Source organism: Notolabrus celidotus, chromosome 19 (assembly GCF_009762535.1).
Source record: "Notolabrus celidotus isolate fNotCel1 chromosome 19, fNotCel1.pri, whole genome shotgun sequence".
Lineage (NCBI taxonomy): Eukaryota > Metazoa > Chordata > Actinopteri > Labriformes > Labridae > Notolabrus > Notolabrus celidotus.
The window spans coordinates 9,964,157-9,986,873 of NC_048290.1; the positions used below are offsets into that span (position 1 = coordinate 9,964,157).

Consider the following 22,717-nt stretch of genomic DNA (forward strand, 5'->3'; position numbering starts at 1 on the left):
TTGTGCAGTGCAGAGCTCCAGTGTCCAGCGTAATGTTGAGTGCCCACCTAGCAGTTCCACCACCGAACAGCTTGCAGCTTTGACCGCTTTGGTACATAAACAGCAGCAACAGCTAGGTAAGCTCACTGAGGCTATCAAAGCGATGCAGGCGCCCCTAGTCCCCAGACCTAGTCGACCCAGTAGTGTTGTGTGCAGACGGTGTCAGCAGACAGGACACTATGCCCGTGAATGTGAGAATGAGCGTGTCCCACATTATCCAAACAATCCTTCACGTGCTCCTCGCACACAAGCCGCTGTTTTTCAGTCGGCGGGAAACTAGCGCCCCCTAGTGTGCAGAGCCAAACATTAGGTGGTGATCTGGAAGGCTCCACAGACCCTAGCTCAGTTGATGAGGCACTGGTGGCCCGTTTAATTGCCCCCTGTCCCCAGGTTGACATCAAAATAGCAGGTGTTGAAGTTAAGTGTGTGTTAGATACAGGGTCCATGGTATCTACCATTCGTGAGAGTTTCTTTTTGCAACACTTTCAGGATAAATTGAAGTCTTGTCACTGGTTGCAGCTTCGGGCAGCTAATGGGTTGGAAATCCCCTATGTAGGTTACATGGAACCCGATGTTGAGGTGTTTGGACGCTTCATCCCGAGGAGAGGTGTATTGGTAGTCAGAGACCCCCCTGAGCATGCCACCCCACCTGAAATCCCTGGGATTTTGGGCATGAACATTATTAAAGCTTGTTATGATGTTCTCTTTTCAAAGCACGGCCCCAAGTTGTTTGACCTCCCGTCTGTGTCTGGTGCCCCAGAGGCATGGCTGCGAGCCCTCCAGTGTTGCCACCAGGCCGAAATTAAGCCCCCTACTCCCCAGGCAGGATTGGCAAGGGTTAGGGGAAAGACGTCGATTCGGATACCAGGAGGCACTACAAAAATGGTTGCCACTACCTGTTCGGCACAGTTTGGGTCTTCTGGGTCAGTTTTGGTAGAGCCCCTGACTTTTGAACATGCTCTCCCTGAAGGGCTATTGGTGTCTCCCTCCCTGGTTAACGTGGTCAGCGGCACTGCCTACATCCCTGTTGTTAATGTCGGTGTTTGTGCAGTAACACTTCGGCCCCGTCGTCCTCTGGGGCTCCTGTCACAGGTAGAGGTGGTAGGTCTGCCAAATGAGGTTAGTGGGGTGGGGCCTGAGCAGTCAGGACGGGTTGCTACAGTTAGCTCCCAGGTTCAAGGGATCAGTTCAGTGCAGGAACAGATCAGGGCTCTTGATTTATCTGTTCTTTCTGATGCAGAGCAGCACAATGTGAGGTCACTGTTACTGAAGCATGAGTCAGTGTTTTCTGCATTTGAGGGTGACCTCGGCTGTACCGACCTGATTACCCATGAAATTCCACTAGTCGATGATGTACCTGTGCGGCAACGTTATAGGCGAATCCCTCCGTCAGAGTATGACACAGTCAAAGCCCACATACACCAGCTGCTGGAAGCCCAGGTAATTAGAGAGAGTTGTAGTCCCTACGCTTCCCCCATTGTTCTGGTGAAGAAAAAGGATGGCACACTGCGTCTTTGTGTGGACTATCGTCAGCTCAACAAAAAGACCAGGAAGGATGCCTTTCCACTCCCCCGCATCGAGGAGTCCTTGGATGCCCTTGGCGGAGCTAAGTGGTTCACCACAATGGACTTAGCCAGCGGCTACAACCAGGTACCTGTGGCAGAGAGCGACAAAGCCAAGACTGCTTTTTGCACACCATTCGGCCTGTTTGAGTTTAACCGGATGCCGTTTGGGTTGTGCAATGCACCCGGGACCTTCCAACGGCTGATGGAAAGAATGTTTGGGGCACAGCACTGCCAATCATTATTGTTGTACCTTGATGACATTGTGGTTTTCTCTACCAGTGTAAACGAACACTTGAGCCGCTTGGATGCCGTTCTGAGTCGCCTTCAGCAGGAAGGACTTAAAGTGAAACTCGAAAAGTGTTCGTTCTTCCAGAGGGAGGTTGAGTACCTGGGTCACCTCATCTCCCAGGAGGGAGTCTCCACGAGCCCAAGCAAGATCTCTGCTGTCGCTAACTGGCCCCATCCTACAAACGTTGCTGAAGTCAGGTCGTTCCTTGGCTTTGCAAGCTACTACAGACGCTTTGTTGAAGGTTTTGCAAAGCTGGCTGCCCCGCTGCATCGGTTGGTTGCTGAGTTGGCTGGAGCGAAGAAGCGGAGCGAACGAGGCCAAGGTTTGGGACCTAGCTGGACAGAAAACTGTGAGGAAAGTTTCCGTAAGTTGAAGGCCTGCTTAGTATGTGCCCCCACTCTTGCTTTTGCTGACTTCTCTCTCCCCTTCATCCTGGAGGTCGATGCTAGCCATAGCGGCCTAGGTGCAGTGTTGTCCCAGGAGCAGGGTGGCAAGGTGAGGCCTGTCGCATATGCCAGCCGGAGTTTGCACCCAGCCGAGAAGAACTACAGTTCCATGAAACTTGAGTTCCTAGCCATGAAGTGGGCGATGACAGAAAAGTTTAAAGAATACCTGTGGGGTCAGTCGTGTGTCGTGTGGACGGACAACAATCCCTTGTGCCACCTGGAAACCGCTAAGTTGGGTGCCACTGAGCAGCGTTGGGTTGCCGAATTGTCTGCATTCAACTACAACGTCCGCTATCGGCCAGGCCGCATAAACAAGAATGCTGACGCCCTCTCAAGGCAGTCAATGGCTGACGCTCCCACCGAGCTCGAGGAAGTTCTCCCTGGAACAGCAGTACCTGATGCCCTGCAGAGGACAGCGAGAAGGGGTAAGCAGCAAGTTGCCGTGCAGGCAGAGGTAACGGCCTTTCCCTCCCGCACCCCAGCGGACCTACAGGCACTCCAGCAGGCGGATCCAGCCATTGGAGCCTTTCTTCACTTCTGGCGCCAGCAGAGGGAGCCAAGTCAGGCTGAACGACAGGAGCTGAGTCCCCAGGTGCGTGGGTTGGTCCGGCAGTGGGACCGGATTGTGCAGACTGATGGCCTGCTGTATCGTCGGCTGTTTCGCCCAGATGGCGGGGAGGAGATCTACCAACTCCTGCTTCCAGAGGGTCTCAAGGAGGAAGTGTTGACGCAGCTTCACCAGAATCACGGGCACCAAGGAATCGAGCGAACTACTGAGTTGGTGAGGCAGAGGTGCTACTGGCCAAAAATGGACCTCGAGATAAAGGAGTGGTGTCAGCGTTGTGAGCGGTGTGTCCTGGCCAAATGTACACAGCCAAGAGTTCGAGTGCCCATGGGTCATCTCTTAGCAGCTAAACCGAATCAAGTGCTTGCTATAGACTTCACCTTGTTGGAGCCTTCCCGGGACGGAAAGGAGCTTGTGCTGGTGATGACAGATGTCTTTTCAAAGTTCACTCAGGCCATTCCCACCCGGGACCAGAGAGCAGCTACGGTGGCAGAAGTGCTGGTGAAAGAGTGGTTTTATCGCTATGGAGTCCCAGCCCGCATTCACTCTGATCAAGGGAGAAGTTTTGAGAGTGCAGTGGTTCGACAGTTGTGTGAGCTGTATGGAGTGAAGAAGACACGCACCACACCCTATCACCCCCAGGGTAACGGTCAGTGCGAACGGTTTAATCGGACTCTGCATAACCTGCTACGCACTCTGCCTCCTGACCAGAAGAGCCACTGGCCTGAGCATCTCCCCCAGCTTGTTTTTAATTATAACTCCACCGCTCATCAGTCGACAGGTGAGTCCCCACACTTCCTCATGTTTGGCCAGGAACCGCACTTACCTGTAGACTTTTTGTTGGGTTACCTTCCAGAACCGACTGAGGGGAGAGTGTGTGACTGGGTGGCAGAGCATCGCTGGCGGCTGGATGTTGCTTTTGACTCTGCCCGGGACCAAATGGAGGCTGCGGCAAGGCGGCGAAAGGAGCGACATGATCGGGGGGTGCTGGAGGAACCGTTGAAAGCAGGTCAGTGTGTGTACCTGCGGGACCATGCAGCACGTGGCCGTAACAAGATCCAGGATAAGTGGGGATCAACTGTCTTCGAGGTGGTGAGACCACCTGAACCAGGCGGAGTGGTCTATTCCGTAGCCCCAGTCTACGATCTAACTCGTGTGAGGCAAGTGCACCGGACAATGTTGAAACCTGCCCTGCCCCAGTCCCCTGGACAAATTCAGGTCAGGCCGCTGCACGCACCCGAAGTGGCATCGCCTTCAGAAGGTGATGAAGAGGAGGAGACGGTGGAGACTGGGTTATGGGTGGTATTGACGGCACCAGAGGACCATCGGCCCACTCCAGCTCGTCCAACACCTTATCGGAGTGCGCCAGTAAATCAACCGCCTGCAGCAGTTGCCAGTTCCTCCCCTCTCACACCGCTCCATGGAGGCCCTAGCACCAGCGCAGCTGTCCCACGCAAGTCTGTAAGGAAAACGGCAGGGCATCACACAAATGTGCATCGTCTCCCACGACCAGTGCAGGGGGAGGCAAGTAGGGCTACAACCTCTCAGGTATTGGGTTCTGGCAGTCTAGGTGCAGGTATCTTTCGTCCTTGGTCTTAATATGAGTGTTAATGTTAATGTTAGTGTTTATCAGCGGGCCGCTGATAAAAATTGGGGGGGGGTAGATGTAACCGGCTGATTAGCGCTCATGCCCCACAGCTGGGTGGGAACCAATCACCTGCGGTTACCTGGTTGTTTGCGGGGATAAAATTGAGTGACGGAGCTCCCTTCAGTCTCTGCAGAGCTCCGGGTTGAGAGCAGGTACGAGTCGCGTGTGTTAAGTGTTTTCAATGTTCGTACATGTGAGTAACTTTCACTCTTATTCCAGGACGGTGTTCCTTTCGTGTTGGTGGATCGTTGTGTGCTGCCAGCGCATATAGTACGCGGTACGAGCGCGGGTAGTGACGTGATAGGGTCGCGGACGGCCGAGGTAAACCTCAACTGGGTTTTGTTTATCTTAATGTGTCGTTTTGTTGTAAGTGGTTAACGTTCATGTATTTTGTTGCAGATTGCCACTTTTGCCTTGTCTTTTTGGTGTCTTTTTGTCTCTTTTTGTCTCTTTTTGCCTTTCTATTTAGCTTGTCTTTGTTTTGTTCTTTTTGCCTTGAGTTACAGGCTCTGCTCAGTAACAGTGTGAGTTAAAGACTCTACTCAGTAACAGTGTGATTTAAAGACTCTACTCAGTAACAGTGTTAAAGTGTCCCCGTCCAGGCTGTGTAAGCAGCCGTGGCTGTAGCTACAGTTTATTGTGTCAGGCTTTTTCTTGTTCTTTGCATCGTCTAATTTATCAACTAGATGTGTGTTATTGTAGTGAGTGTGCCGTGTTCATAAGCCCGATACTTATAACCTGGCTGCAGTTAGCGGTGTCCCAACACTGATTTCTAGTATATGATTCATGTTGAAGTAATGATAATAATTGTGTTTTAAAACTATTTTTCTGCCAGTTAAATAAAGATTGTGTATATATTTTCCTAAACCATGCCTTTGTATTCATTTGTGAACTCACCTGTGTATTGTTAAAGGGGAAACCCTCTGTTAAAGGGTCGGTAACTAAAAAATAAGTATATTGGTAAAACTCTTTGGGTGAAAGTCCCAAGGTGGCGTTGTTGGTATTTTATCTTCTAATCCCAGAAATCCCTTTCCAGCCCTAGCTTGGTTACATTAGCAAAAAGCAGCTTGATCAGACTGTATTCAGACAGGCTGTGCTAAGCAAACAGCCTGTCTAATAAAGTCAATGCTCAAGTCTTGGAGTCCAGGGCTACAACACTGGTGGAAGGAGGTACCTTGGTCTTTGTTGAATCTCTAGGTTACTGACCTTAAACACAGGCCATCAAGGATACTTCTGGTATCTAGATGAATCGTTCCCAAGAACCTCTGGAGGACATGTCTGAGTATCAAAACATGCTGTTTGGACATGGAAAAAAAAATGTTTTCATACAAATTCACAAAAACAAGACTGTATCATCAAATGGTTAGCATTGTGGTGGCATAATTTCCAAAGCATTTCAAAAGCAGAGCAATTAGTGCATGGTTCCACTGCAGGAATAGGTACCCTGTCCCAAAGTTGAAGAGTGAGAAGTGGGTTCAGAAGGGAGCCCCTAACATCAGAAGACTTGCTAACAGCCATTGAGGACCAGCAGACAAGTGTCCCCCTCACCCCCTACTACTGAAAATGGCAGTCAGTGCAGACTGAGAGAGCAAAAGGAGCCTCCAAATTGGCAGAAACATTATGGGCTGCCATCTGTCTTCTATGTGGATGGGTCCATGGTAGAAAGTATGAAAGAATGAGGAGATGTTCCAGTTGCTTGTAGCTTATATAAAGTGGAACTCAATGGGTTAGCTCAACAGGGTCCCTTTTTGATGAGACCAACATCGAGCAGCCTCTTTTCCTGGTTTAGCTGGAGAACAACTTGAAGAATGAGCAGATGGGAGCTTGTGTTCCCCACTCTGCAATTCCCCAGTCCTTGGTTGCATGGGGAACGACCATCAGACACCAAGAGCATTTGAGTACCGCTCCTAAGGAGTCAAGTGCTCAACTGACGCCAAAGGAGTCTGTAATGGAGGATGCAACAGTGCAACCATCTGTAGCCAGCCTAGAGAGCATCTGTAGGTCTTGTTCAATGGAGCTCATACCCCTCTCTCCACAAGCCGCCATGGCCCCCTTGTTCAAAAGCTATACTGACTGCCAAAGCATTGAGCTCATGTTAACCAGATTATAGGCTACTCTTTTTTTTTTGTTGTTGTTGTACTGGCCGAATGGAACACCCCAAATCACAATGCCTTGCCATAGTCCCAAATATAGCAGAGTCTACTTAACAAGCAATGGTCAGCACCACGGTTTGTGACATGTGCAATGGCAGGACCCTCCCAGGGTGGACTGTTTCTTGATCTACATGATTGCATTGTTTTGAAGTACAAGGCAACTGATCCTAAAATGTGCATGCAGACATGACTAAAATGTGTATTATAAAGTAGAAGGCAGGATTTAAATGGTAACTTAGATTGTAGCTAGTTTCATAATAGGTAAACAAGTAAGATGCGTTTGGTCCTTTTGCCACCAAGGGGATATTATCGCCGTTCAAATTGGCTTCAGGGTGCTTCTTTTTGTTAAAACAATTATTCCACCCACTTGGTTCAACAAGTTGATCAATTTGTTCCATAAAACTTCTTTAAATTGAAATGTATCATTGAATCTGTACAAAGGAATTTCTCAACTTATAATTCCTCGTAAAAAATATTGATGTTAGTTGTGAAAATTGCTAACATTTTTATGATTCTCAATACAAGGAAAAATATTAAAATGATCCAGTAAAAAAACAATATATAATCCTAAATTACAAGTTGTATGGGGTCATAATATATGCCATAGAATAAGAAGTTCTATAATTTGCTAATTAAATTTAAATGACATTTCAGTAAAGTATAGATTGATCATTAACTGTTCCTTCATTCACAGCATCCCAGGGAATATCTGATTGGCCCATACATGATGATAACACCACAACCATTAACCAGTCCCTTGCATGTAATGTGCTGCTTTAAATCAAGATCATTTAATTTCCATGACCTTGGACCCTGAACACGCACAGCTATCTCATAAAGTGATGGAAATTGGAAAGAGATACATGCTCCGAGGATGTACTTGGTAAGGCAAATAATTTCATCACATTTTCATTGTATGATGGAACCCAACTGAGAGCTTTCAGATGATTGAAAGAAATCCTTTCCTATGTGTTTATATTTACAGTATGAGTAGCCATCTCAATACATCCGTCAATTAATACCCCAGAAAGAAAACACAGGAAGTATGACCACAACTATATAAAGTTTGGATTTGAGTAATGATGGGCAGATGAAGCTTTGCAGCATTTTTTTAATTCATACAGAAGCGTTGCAGCTTAAAACTTGGCACACACAGTGACATCTGGTGGCTTGTAATACTTGTGGCAACCCTCTTAATAACAGTCTGAAGCACCATTACACTTTTGTGATATCAATAGTTTAAGTCTTCTATTTAAAGACTAGTTGTCCAGTTAGACAGTGCATTGAAAAGAACTTTTTGCACGGTCTACTTTTGTCCGGGTGTACTGCATTAAATATGTATTGCATATTGCATATTATAGCATGTTATTATTTATAGCCTACTTTGGTGGAAGTATATTGCAAATGAATAACCATGCATCATAATAAAGATCTCATGTTTACATTTATAGCAGATATAAAACATTGATAAACCAGCTTGGAAGTAGTTTCTTTGGCTAATTTCTTTTAGCTTCATGATTGGTATATGTTTGAAAATTCATAGTTGTAATGTGATGTAATAAAGTTTATGTCAGAGAGTAATATTTACTTAGTTAAATTGGCTGATATTTTTCTGACATTCTTTTAAATCAACTACATTCAACATGTGTTTGTTTGAAAAGTGCATTGCTTTATTTTTTTGTTTGAATTTTCTGAAGTGCCAAGCTGAATGGATTGTAGCTCAGGAGCTTTGGTATCGTACGCCTGTCACTAGATGTGAGGGATTGCAGGTGAACCACTCAAGTAGAGGAGAACATAAAAATAAGGTGATTAATTCATTGCTGAAAGCATCTATGAAGATAATTTAAGCAGGATTTTCAGGCAGTGCAATATAAAGATCCTTACACAAATGCCAGAGTTATTGTTTTGTGTCGTGATTGTGCCTTTGCTTTGTAAAAAAAAAATGGTCTGACTTTATTGAAATTCGAAAAATAAGCCTTACAATGTGATATTTCAGGTAGAATTTTTTTTAAGTCCTTTTCACTTTGTCAGAGATTAATTGTTAAAATTTTTTAGGTTAGAGTAGCTTGCCATTACAGTATAAATGTGAGAATGTTGGTTAGAGTGTAAGAAAGACGTACAAAATTAACAAAGGATGTTGAAACAATGTTTGTGATCAAAGATAAAAGATGTTTGAGCCTTTAAAAGATGTTTGAAATTGTTTTACGATGTTTTAAGTCTTTAAAAGGACAAGATGCAAGACAAAGATGTTTTAAAATTAAAAAATATGTGTAAACATCACAAATAATGTTAAAAAAGGTGCTTCCAATAGTTATTGTCGAAATCCTCTATGCGTTGAGGGTTTTGGGGGCAATCTTTCCATGTTCTCTCTTGGGAAACTCCTCTTTTATACTGTCATAACATAAAGTCTGAATGATAAATCCAAATCAAAGTCTACAATAAAGACATTCACTTGTATGTAGAGGAAAAAGCTGAAAACTGTTGCTGCATAGAGAGACGATTCCAACTCAGCCTCATTTAGTCTCTGAATTCAGTCCTTTTATATTTCCAGCTACCTTTAACCACAGGAGATTAGGACTTCTAAGAGAAGTGCCTCAGGTTGCATCACTTTTTTCATCGTTTTCTCTACAGCCAGATGTGCTGGTTGAAGTTTCTTTGATGTGTGCTAATCAGGGTACTAGAAGGTGAAATTTAAGGTCACGCAGCAGAATTTTCGATTTGCGGTTGAGAGGAAGCTTCTCGAAAGCTGTTGCCTTTGATACGTCACCATGCATGGATTTATTGTGCTGCTCTGGAATTTTCCGTGCTTTCTGAAGAACAGAAGTAGCATCTATTTTGAGACAGGTCAGCCATCTCCCAAAGACTTTGTTTCTTAATGCAGTGCTCAGTGATGCCAAGAATGCTAAAATGCCTGACAGACCTGAGTGATGAGAAGAGCTTAACAAGCACATGTCTCATTCGCAAAGCAAAACACAGCTGTCAGATTCATTGTTCCTCCGCTGTCTGATATTCTGAGGAACCCAAACAACTTGAGAAACAAATCTATAAATAATGTGAAAAAATGTAGGGCTGTTTATCGATTCTTTCTAAATTCGTTTGATGAAGCTTTCGGTCTGTGCCAACGGTATTGTTTGCTTCTCTTCTGCTGGCATCAAAACAACAACCCTTATCATCATGTCATACACGCCTTGTCATTATTCATTCACATAACTGACAGCTTGCCATTTTGTTTCCGTAACAATGGAAAGGCCAAAAACTAACAACTTCATAGTGGCATAGATGCTGTATGGTGCCTTATTTGTAGCAAATTGACCAAACAGTTATGATGAAATGTGGATTAAGTTTGTGTACTGAGAAGATGTAGGGGGTAATGTATAGTGAGTGGGTGGTTATGTGTATCAGAATCTTGAAAGGGTGAGCAAGATCCTGACATGAAGCAGAGGGCTCTTGAGCTTCACTTCTCCATGTCTGGCGCCTGCGCTCCCTGTTAGGATTCTTATTTGCATAACTACCAGTTCACTATACATGATCCTGTTTATTACCTGACTTCCTAAGAAGGGCCAATCTACATAACCGAAAAGGAAAAGTTTATGGTAAGGATGCTTCCATGACTCTCAAACTTTGCAGGGCTTTTGACTCACCTTTTTCCTCATGTCACCATTTTTGACATTGCTGCCATTATTGCATGGTTTGAGTGACTTTGTACCTATCAGCAACTTAGAGATACACCCACCAGATCTTCTGTTTTCTGGATTGAATGATGTCATCATTCTCCCACTTTCAAGACCAAACTGAGATGGAACATAACATTTCTTGAGACAATGTTCCCCAATTTATAACGCTAATGGACGATAATGTCTTTTTTTGCCACAGTGTCAACAGGCAGAGGATTTGAATTGATGTGACGTGTGATCAGGTACCTTTTGTTTCAGGATTTTATCAAGTATTTTACCCAACAAGGTAAAAAGTTAGAATGCTGGGTAATGAGTAAATAAATTCTACTGTCAGTTAGTAAATAGATGAAATAATGTGGTTTATTTACTGTTCATATACAGAGCTGAAATTGTTTGGTTTCTTCACTTTGCAGATCTGGCTCTTGTGAATCAAACTCTATTTTAACAGGAAATTCAGGTGGAAAGTTTTAATGGAAACAAGCTGGTGGAACTGTAGTAGAAGGCTGTGTGGAGGACTGCATTATCTTTGAATCATCCACTGTGAAATTTGTAATCTTTGGCACATGCAGAAGTGTGATACTTCTGACTGGTTGGCTTGGCATCAGTATGTGAAAGATAAAGATAGTTTGCTGTTTCAGTGTTCCACTTTTTTACAGACTTGTTGAAATCCTACACACTGGACTTCAAATTTCCTTTGACCAACTTGGTTTTTTTTTTTGTCTCGGGTTCTTCCTCTGTTCCTCCAAATTGTAGGGTCCTCATGTCAATAACTTTGCTCATAATGACTTTGCTTAGTTTTCAGTTTCTGTTGTAATCTTAAAAAAGTACCATGCTCTGTTAAACTAAAACACTGATCTGTATGCAGATTTGCTTTATAAAGTTTTGACCTGCAAAGTTCAGAAGATTCATACTTACAGGTGACCTCTTTTACACCCCTGAATAGAAAAGCTACAGAGTATAGCAGCTTAGAATAAAGTCAGCATATAACTTTGTAAGTTTTGTGAAGCTCAGATCACAGTGAAATAAAAAATCCTGTCAAGGTTATGTGTGCATACTGATACACAAAAAGCATTCACAAAAGCATAGTTCCCAACCTGGGCCAAGCTTTCTATAAAGATGAGAAAAACTTCCATCAAACCTCTGAAGTTCTTTTCTTTGAAAAAGAGTTCAGATAAACTGTAAAACAAAAAAACTATACTAACAATGAAACAGTTTTGAGACACAAACTGGGGAGCTATGCAGCAGTCAGAGGAAGAGAAAGTCTCTATACAGACCTTTTTTTAAAATTCAAAATAACTTAACATCATGAGTTATCTCATGAAGATGCACACATAGGACAGGTCTGGAGCTTTGTTTGTATTTTTGTTAAGGTTTATTTTTTGGCCTTTAGTCTTCATGATACTGGGGCTGACCTGCACAAAATCACGTTGTGACAAGGGATCCTTAGACTAGAGCAACGAGGACATGGGGCGCCTGCTCTACCAACTGAGCTAAACCAGCACCCCATAACACCCTGTTTATGCCCAGTATTAGAAACGGCTGACTGAATACATGCAGTAAGCAGGGCCTAGGGTGTTATTATGGATGTTCCAAAGTAACTAATTTCCTGGTTGTTTAAAAGGAAATTTAAGTTCCAACTAACTGACTAAAGTCTGAAGTTAAGAAAACTATAGTGACTGACAAGGGATACTGAGGGGCGCCATGGGCCAGGTGGTTTAGGCACACAGCCCATGCACAGAGGGTATAGTCCTCATCATAGCGGTAGTAGGTTCTAGACTTTTTTGAATGGGGTGGCCCGGTGCCCTGATTTATATTATGCAGGTGAGGCATGGAGTATGTTAATAAGTAGCATTAATTAACCCTCTCTGCCCCCACTCATCAATTCTACTTTGATTACTGAACATCTCTGTGTATTTTTTAACTTTGACAACTAACACAACAGAGCAACAACTGTAAAACATCCTAACTTTAATTATTTAGAGACTCAAAATGAACATATTTTTCTAGCCACAATTTAACTTGAAAAATTGTGAGCAAACTCCCGCACACTGTTTAAGTTTGCTAAAAAATACACAAAGCTACTAGCAGATAGATTGTTGCAACACATTCCAAATAGGGATTGTGATTAGTGATTTGACATAAATCCCATCTCCAACAAGGACAACAGCCAATCATAGATAAGCATTTTGGGGTAGGCATTTGGGGTGGCTAATTTCAAGTGGGGGTAATGCCATCCCTGGACACCCCTCTGGACACACCCCTGGCAGTAAGCACTAATTACAGACATCATTAGAGTCATTTAGGAGGGATTAAATATGATAAAGATAAAGTATAGTGAAGGGGTGGTTATGTGAGGAAAACATAAATTAAATATATAAATATTAAGGTAGCCTTTGGTACTGATTGTTCAGGGAAATTAGTCTAGTCTGAGAGATTACACTCCTTTCAAAACAACTCTTTTCTTTTTTATGCTGCCAACAGGAATCAGATTTGGTTATTCTTTTTGTAGTCAAAAATGTCAGTCTGTGTTTATTTTCTTAAAAAACAAGAACAGGGTCTGAGGGAAACATCACAAATGCCCATTTTTAACTCCAGCAGATGTAGGGGTGTGGCGGGGTCTATTTTTGATTAAGAGCAGCTGGCGGCTGCCAGGGTTACAGCGAGACAACAAGACTGAAAGTAAACAAAACTTGCACTGTAGCCTCGATGACACGAGCAGACAGCTGTTGTTAGAGGCACTTAAGGAAAGGGCCAATACCTGCATCTTATTAAACCAACAGGACATTTGGAGGTATGCTGTTTGGTTAGCTATGTAGCTATCAAAGCTGAGGTAGTTTCCTCAAAGAATGATTGGCTTGTTGCCTGCAAACATGCAGAAGATGTGCTCCTGTTTGCACTGTAGCAGAGTAAATGCTCATTGTTGTTGGCTTGGTGTCACCGTCTGCTCTACCTGTGAAAGAAAGCTTAAATGATGTCCCTTTATTCATCATTTTATCGATCAAAATAAGGTGTTTATCTAAATGTAAAGTGGCATCCGGTGGCAGAACCGGGGAGCCGCCTTATCAAATGACATTATAAGAAGTATCCATGTCTCTCTTTTCGTGCCTTGTTGTTTTCTTAAAAGATGACACAGGACAAGTGATTGACAGAGCAGAGTGTCTCTAGTAGCAGAGACAACAGTTCTAATTAAGGTCAGTCGCATTTTAGAGGAGAAAGTGGCAATAAAACTTAGAATGATTTAAGGCTGATGCAATCACAAATAACCTGCTCCCGATGGCAGATACCAATTAGATGACCCTTTTTTTTGTAAATGTGTAGTTTATGTGCAACTGAGCGTATGAAAGGCTACAATGTAGTGAGCAAAGATGAAAATAAATGTTCTATACCTAACAATTCCTACTGAAATCCCTATGGTTAACACAAAAAACAAGGAACAGTTCTGTGCCCAAAGTCCTGTGAACCGGAGCTCCTTGTGTGCATTTAATAATGACTTTCTCATGTTCAAGAAGGCCACTGGGACTTCACACTAAGCATACTCACTGGGCTCACATCAGAAGGCTATACATCCATGGTAAAGCTTATGTAACTTACATTGTTGTGGATCTGTGAATGTGTGGAGAGATCACATCAAAGAAAGCCCTTGTGACTATACCCGGGTTCAAAATCAGAATTAGCTTGAGAAATCTTTGGCCTTCTATGTCAGAAAAATATGAGTCATCAAGTTATGGGATCCTTGCCATAGATTTTGGGTTGTCTCTGGTAAACTCTCTGCAGCTCCTAAATGCCTGTTCAATTGGGACTATAGGTCACATACCATTTTTTCTTGATGCTAATGCTAACTGTGGCTACTGCTGCTTTGTGTTTCCTCACATCTTCTTTGGAATGAAGACTTTTCAAAGTGTCTCCAAAAGATTCATTGTATTCAAACTTGAGGACTTTGTTCTTCATCATGGAAAGCTTGTGGCACTTTTGTTAAGTGCAATCGTGTTAGCCTCCGTTGACAGTGAAAAACATACACACAGGTGACGCCACATTCACTCTGTTAGCTTGTTGTATCTGCGCTTGTTCCTCTTTGTTTATAATGGATAATCGCCACCAACAGTGTAGGCTTGTAATAAGTAAATGAAAGCATGTTTTATCAGTTGGATGTATTAGTTAAAGTCGTATTATCAGAAAAATAACTAATAATAAAATGTTCCCTTTATTGATTGTTCATTTATTGGACCAATATGTATTGTTCATCCCTCAATAAATATCTGCTTGTACTGGGTGGCTTATATATTGCATGTTTTTGCATGAAGAGTTCATACATTGGGCAATACAAGCACAAACAAAAGAGAAACAACAGAGAAATGCAAGCTTTCAAGTCAAAATATTATTTTATTGACTGATTATATAATCATATATTTCTGCTTGTCCAAACACTTCATCACAACTGTGGTGCATTTGCTGTGAGAAATATTCACCGACAGTTTTATGGCCCTATCATTAAAAAGAAAGAAAGTCTTTCTTGATGTCTAGTGCATCACTTTCAAACAGTTCATATCACTTCAAATCAAAGTTTCATACTTTATTGCCGATAGCTTCTGCGTCTGTCCATCTTTCTGTCATCCACTTCATCCGTCAGACTCCTCTCTCTGTCTTTCTGTCTGGAGCCTCTGTGCACATCTCTCCCTGTCGTCTCCTTGCCTCTGTCTGTCCGTCTGTATGACACAGTCTGTCAACTGGTCAGTGTCTTAATGGCGGCCCCTGTCACATCAGTCTCAGTTTAAGTTATCTGGCCCCTCTCCGTCTGTCAACTGGATGTTGTCATCAGCAACTGCGCTCTGGGAATCTTCACAATTTTCTTGACCTGTCTTTGAATAGTTCACGCTGTGTTACTTTCTCTTGAGGACAGCGATGACATTGTATTGTGATGGTTCTACAAAGGGATCTTGTAGTTGGGGATGCTGCAAAAATATTAGTTGGGGTAGTAACAGTCAAACAATCCAAAATGTGAAGACAAATATATTCTTTTTGCCACTTACTTTATATTTTTCTCACATCCTTGTGATATTTTCATAGTGATAATAACCAAAAGCACACCATCATAAACCTGTTAGAATTCCTGATGTTTATCTCCCCCACCCTTCATTATAACCTCTGATCAAAAGACACATCTAGAGGCCTGTAAAAATGACAAGTTTTAACATGTATATTGCAGTAAAGCTGGAGGGCAGAGAATATATTATGAGATTCTTACAGCATATGTCATTAACAACAGCTTGCATGTTTGTGGCTGCCATTTCACTTGATTAACTCCCTTTACAGCCATCTGAAGTCAGCAGGAAGGCTCCATCTGCAGTGTCTCATTTCAGCCACAAAGAGTACACATGCTAGTACCCATGTGGTCACCTTAATTTAATATTGCACAGTAACCACCAGGTTGCTGCAAAATAACAATCAGACATGAGTTTATATCAGCATTCTGAAGACATTCTATGTAAATGGTAAATACACTGTGGTGTAGTAGCACTTGCTGTATAGTCTTCTGACCATTCAAAGTGCTCTTACATTATATGATGACGAATGAACCCATCCACAACATATTCACACACCTCTGGCACAGCACAGCTTTAGGGTTCAGTGTCTTGCCCAAGGACACACTTCCACTTAGTCCTTCAACAGGCCTGGAGCAGTTCAGTTAAAAGGTCTAGATTTGCAGTCATTATCTTTTGGAGTTGTTTTCTGCTTCTCTGTAATAAAGACTTGGCTTAATATGCAGTTGTTTTTTGCCTTTTGAAGCCCCTTTTTTTTTCATTTTCAGCATGTTCCAGTCATCGCGTTTGTTTTGGACTTTCCTGTGTTTTTGAATTTGTATGGTTCGAGCATTTGGAACGTGTTTCTTCTATGCTCCCTTGTTCCGTTTTTTTCCTATATTGGATAGAAAAGTGGGAGAGACAGGAAATTTGGGGAGTAGAGAGTGGGGGAAGACATGCAGCAAATAGTAGAGGCCGGGACTCAAACCTACTACCACTATGATGAGGACTATAGCCTCTGTGCATGAGCTGCATGCCTAAACCACCTGGCCCATGGCGCCCCTTAATGTCCCTTGTTGGTCACTATAGTTTTCTTAACTTCAGACTTTAGTCAGTTAGTTGGAATTTAAATTTCCTTTTAAACAACCAGGAAATGAGTTACTTTGGAACATCCAAAATAACATTGAAATCTTTATGCACATAAAACACTGTTTGTTTAGAATCACAACTGAAAGTACCAACAAAAGAAAAAGTGCCAAATTTGAATTGAATTCAAAGAACGCCTCTGGCACTATTTAGCAATGCAGCCCAAATAGCTAATTTTAACACCAGTCCCAGTTTAGAGGGCGCAAATAGCCAATTTATAGTTAAGGATTTCAGGGGGGGATGCTACAGGGGAATCGTCCCGAGTTTTCTGCTTCACACATGTTGCACACAGCAGGGACAGTTAACGTTAGAGGTGTTCTCAACAAATCTGTGGTTTGGTAAAGGCAAAGAAAGTGAAATAAAGATCAGGATGTGTAAGTAATGATGACTGTTGTTTTGTTGTTAACAGTTCAATATGTTCTCTGACACAAATATAGTATCAGTCATAAACAACAATGCAGGCAATCAGAAAGAATATATCAACAATTCAGTTTCCTACTTGAAAATTACAAGCTCCATTCATACAGCTCAAGCTGTCATCATATAGACTTTCCACTTAATGTCTGTTTCAACTCATTCGTTCTAATAAGCAACTCTTACAATAATGTCCTGACAATCTCAAGAGCAGAAAAGAAGGGCTTTGCTGTTGCATAAATACTACTTTTGAAATACTTATCATGGCTTATGTTCTCTGTATTATATGGATGTTATTTATGAGTCACACTGTCTTGTTCCAAAGTTCTGATGCACTTAAGAGTTATCAGACAAACTCAAACCACAAGTAAAAGGTCTCTCTATCGTTACATTTTTCTCCACCTCCTGATCTTTCCTGTCTCTCCACGTGTTAATCTTGCGTGTTACAAAGTATATGATGATGTTGAATTATGAGCATGCACAGAGCTATAAACCATGTACTTGGCATAAATGGACCCTTTATATCATTGGGAGAAATGCTTGATGCCGTACATTCTGTTGTTGTGACTTAAAGACTGTAATTTCATGATTGCACTTGCTTGCCTCTCATCAATATCCCATAGGCCAAGGCACTATAACCTAATATGAAAGGCTCTGCAATCCTCATTAAGGCCTGAGAGGGAAATTGGTTTTATCAGCATGAGAGGAAATAACCTCAGCTCTCTTTTAACTTGCTGTAATATTATAATGGAATGTATATGGCAAGTGTTCATTTCTTATGGATTAGAAATGGTGGAAGTGAGTGGAGCACCACAGTGACCTTCGTCATTCACTGCCGTGGTAAATGTTGCTTTCTCTTTAAATGCAGGGTATGTAGGTTCAACCTTGGGCCTGACTGAAGCACCTGTCGAACTAATGAGTAGAGGAAAGTTTCTCTATGTTTCTTTATGAACTACGTATTTAATGAGATGGTCTGAGATACTCTTTGTAAACCATTGTTATAGTTGATTCCTCTGAGACTCAATGTCTTTGATACTTTTGGATGATGACATAGTTGACTGATACCTAATGGGATTGGAATGGTAAAAGAACTCACCTTTAGCTGAACTCAAGACCAAAGCTTGCTCAGCTCTTAAAAATTATTTGTTTGTGACCACGTTGCTATGTAATGCAATCATTTAAGATGCAGTTTTTATATGCAACTTCCTGGTAGAATATGGTCCTAACATAGACATGTAATCAACGTCCAAGAATAGTCTGTACCAAGTGATTGGTAACTTCCCCTCACCACCCCTTCAATGTCCACGACTCCTTACCTGATTGACTGTCTGAAGATCAACTGAAAAATGTATGCCACAACTCAGTTGTGATGAAAACAGGTTGTCGTCATTACACATTCTTCAATGACCCTTTTGTGAAAAGTCTTGTGGTCAGTTAAAATCTAAGGAAAGTCTAGAATCAAACACTTTCCATTCATCCTACACACACAGTGACAGTCAGTGGTTGATTGATCATCATACAGCTGCTGCATTGTGACAGAAGGAACAGCACCAAAGGACAATTAACATCTCCATCTTCTCTCCTCCTAGATGAATGACATCCTGATTGGTAGCCATGTTTGATTGCACCCACCCACCAGTGTTAATCCATAACCCACGAGACAAGAGCAGATTTTGATCTTTCACCCACTGCCTAACATGGAGAAAATAGTTTGGCAGCTGTGAGTATGGAAGACCATGTTTTATGCATTGCCTGCTGACATGTTGGAATGATTATTTATTGAAACAATTTGTTGGGAACATGGGAGCTGGCCACAACAGGCTGGGACAACAAATCTATAGGGGCAAAGAATTTATCCTTTCACTCACAAATCCATTCATCAAGCTGTCTCGAGAGGAGTAAACAACAAAGCTGGGCACCTCCTGAGCACTCCTTTGTGGGGTCTGCTGGGTGGATGCAGCTGACAGTGGGGGCAAACCATTAGGTCCCTGTGTGCACCCTGTCACAGAGAAAGTGACAGCACCCTGTGGTTTCTTCGCTCCCATATGACATCTGGAAGGCATCTGGCGTGAGCCAGAGCACCTTCAGCTTGTTTATTCATTCAGTTAGTTTAAAATGTGAATATGGGGGTTGTTGGTCCTAAAACACCTGCCAGACAGCTTAAAAGGACTTCTGGACTACATGTGTGCAGTTGAGCCTTCGTGCAAGTCTCTCAATTCTGTAGAAACATAAATTGGTGGCAAAATGGGAATGGGGTGTTTGACTGGAGGGGAAAATGGAACTGAGTTCACAAGGCCATTGTGTGAGAAGGGACAACACATATACTAGCATGACTAGCTATGGATACTATTTTTTCTTTAATAGGTTGTCAAAGAGCGGGACAGTTAGCCTCCCCTGACAGAATGAAAATATTAGCTGCCACCCCAACCCCTAACCCCCAACCATTACCCTCAAAGAAGAAAGGGTTTCACCAATAAATACTGTAAACATGGGGGCGCTGTTGGCCTGGCAGTTTAAGCGCACTCCCCATATACAGAGGCTATAGTCCTTGTATATGCTGCATATGCTTCAGCTGTCCTATCAAATGAAGGCACAAATGCCTGAAAATACAACTTGAAATACTGTAAAACATATTTTCTTATAATCACTGGTTTACGTCTGATTTGAACTGTTATGTTTAATTGCATGTTTATAATGAACAGTTAGTACTGACACAGGAAGAAAGTCAATACGAATGCACATAATGCTCCTCTGTGATAATTGAGATGATGAACTTATTACAGTATCGCCACCTACTGGCCTGGCATGCTTATATGGGCATTTTAAACTGTTTCTGCATTGTTTTGAGGACAGTGATATATTACTAAACATATCTGGTGACAGGAGATAAAAAAATCAGTTTTAAAAATATCTGTAAATGTGTAGACCTGTTGATAATTTCCCAACAAAAATCATATGGCCTATTTTGTGCAATTTTACTTGAGTTAAATCAACACTGAACACATCAACACCAGTTTGACGCCAAACAAGATAATTACACTACAGATACTCTGTTTTTGCACATGTCATTGTTTATTACACCATGCGTTAACCCTGTTCCCATATGCTTTAACAATAATAGTTGTTGATATTGTCTTCTTATTATGTTCACCTTTGCTTTAGTCAGAACAATTAGGCTGTGTCCTCTAACCTGTTTGTGTGCAGTAGCTTCTCTAATGTTGAGTTATCTACTGTTAAAAATAAGCAAATATTTTACATCACAGTTTTATGAAACTGAACATGAATACTTATTAAAATCAATACTTGAAACCCTGTGTGAAGCATTAGGATTTTCACAGCAGCCCAAGCAATCCTCCCTGAAAAGTCTCATGAGGTATGTACCTCGCCTGTTATTTGAATGTGCTTATTTTCATGCGCTCTGAGAGAAATACACTTCAAGGAAACAAATTCCAATTCATGAAGAACCCAAGGACAGGAGCAAATATAAAAGCAATAAAAGATATCCAGGAGATAGGCCCTATCTGCAGTCATCACACTGCAAAGCATGCATCATGCTTTTGTCCTTGAGACATTTTCCCTCCTCCATCTTCCCTCTAATACTTACGCTATCATATGAAAAATGTGATTAAACTGTTCCACAGCTGAAAAAGTACAGCCATTTTCCCAGAGCTATTATTTTTTTCTGGCTGCAGATGTAGCTGCCTTGCTGTCCATACATGGATCACACCTCCTGTCTTTGATTTTATTACTTGTTTTGTCCATGTTTTTCAGGGGAAGGCCTTGGTCATGGTTTACCCAGCACAACATTTCAAACATTTCATTACTGAATGTAATTGAAGCAAAACTTAATTTAGATTAAATTTAGGCAGAAAGCTGGGGGAGAAAAAGACAACAAAAATAGCTTGGGGATATGTAGTATCAGTTTGCAGTTTGAATAAAAACAAAAACATATTCATGAGTTTCACTGAACAAAAATGTATTCTAGTCTGTCAGGAGAGACATGGAGGAGTGTTTTGTAAAATGACAGAACTCATGGACCCCATTAGATATTTTAAAAGGCTAAGGACTACCAAATCTTGCATTTAGCGACCTTTAGACTCATCATCGTTATCATTACTTCTAATTCTTGATCGTCCCAATGTACAACTTTATCTGCAGTCTGGAGCTACTGATACCAATATTTGATTTCTTTTGACCCTGCCTAAGTCACAGGATTGAGTATCAGCAAGTTCACAGACAGTGCACGGGTCTAATACATTAAGCCATTAACATCAAAATTTTTCACTGGAAATAAAGCCTCCTTCGCCGTGATGGATGTCAGTTTTAGTTACATTTTTAACCTCCCTGGAGAGGTGCCCATTCATCTGTTTCTGTTGAGTCTCAGCTTCACAGTAGTTGGTAAGTTTCACAGTAGCTTCAATCTTGGCCTGCTTCCAGGACGCTTTTATATTTGAAACAATAAATGTGTCACAGATTTTTTTTTTTAACATCCCTGTTAATAAGGACTAGGTTTTAGCCAATGCAGTGGCAGTAAAGCAAATAAGAAGGGGTTGGAAGCTAAGCTATTGACAGCATTGGCCAACTTTTTTAGTAGTCACTCTGATTGTTTCTAGATTAGCATTTCTTTATTGCTCTTGATTGCTGATGTTTCAAATGGTCTCTTCATCTCTAACGAATTGAATATCATTTTTTTGAATCAGTATTGGAAAGGGAAAAAAAATAAAATGGAAAAAATGTACCACTATCTATTGAAAACTGTCATATGACAACAGCAATACGTTTTTAGTAACTGTATGAAACTCATACATTTTAATTTATACTTGGCCCAAAGTGCCTTCATTTATTTTTCCTTTATCATACTTTCACCATCTTCTTTGATTCACAGACTTGTCTTGAAGAAAAACTTAGAGAAACACCTGCTCAATCATACACACACACATATACACACGCAAATCAAGAGGACCAAATCAATGCGCTATGTCTGAGGACTCTCATGTTTCCTAGCAACAGTACACATTCAGACAAAAACTGGCCTTCGACAGAGACTCAAGTTGAAAGTAGGAGATGTGAAGGAGGAGAAGTGGATGAAGGGAAAATGGGATTAAGGCTGGACTAAAAGGATGGGCTACAGGGAATGATGGATGGAGGGGAGGAGGATAAAATGGAGGCAGGAGACATAGAGGGGATGAAAGAGAAAGAGACGAATGGTGTGATGTTGCTGTTGCCTTCCTGGCCTGAAGCTTTTATGATTTATGACGTGTTTTTCTTGTCCTTTTCTTGTGTGCCATGTCTGACCATTCGCTGTATGGATGTGTTTAGGGAGCACTCCAAGAAACTGCAGATGGCTGGGCGATGCTTGAAAGAGAGAAAGAAGTGGAAAAATGGCAGCACCAAATTTGGAGCAGAGAGTGGAGTCATTAAAAGCATTTCAGTACAAATTCAACTGACATGACTAAGCTAGTCCCAGTCTCGTCTTTTGACTTTCACGTCCTCATACACAAAAATGTGTGTGTGGTCAGATTTGAAACGCAAACCTAAGCAAAGTCTTGACTCCCCACCACTTAGAGGAAATTGAGAAATTTGCCTGTCATGTAAGGTAACGTTACAAAGTGGATTATTTCTACCACATCCCAGGAGAGAAAATCCTATTTAAGCCACTATCTGTTTATAGAATGCAGTGGCAGAGACAATGCGGAGAGTCACGGTGTCATCAAAGTCAAATTCTCTAAGGTCAGTATTAAAAGTGAGTTTTTCCCAACA

At 41.9% G+C, this 22,717-nt stretch overlaps 1 long non-coding RNA gene across 1 annotated transcript; it reads left to right on the plus strand.

Annotated features, from left to right (window-relative positions):
• Positions 1–13,062: 13,062 nt before the first annotated feature.
• LOC117831644 lies at positions 13,063–22,410 on the plus strand. Its single transcript, XR_004635041.1, has 3 exons — positions 13,063–13,170; positions 18,547–18,677; positions 22,277–22,410. It is a non-coding gene; the product is annotated as an uncharacterized LOC117831644 (long non-coding RNA).
• Positions 22,411–22,717: the final 307 nt, after the last annotated feature.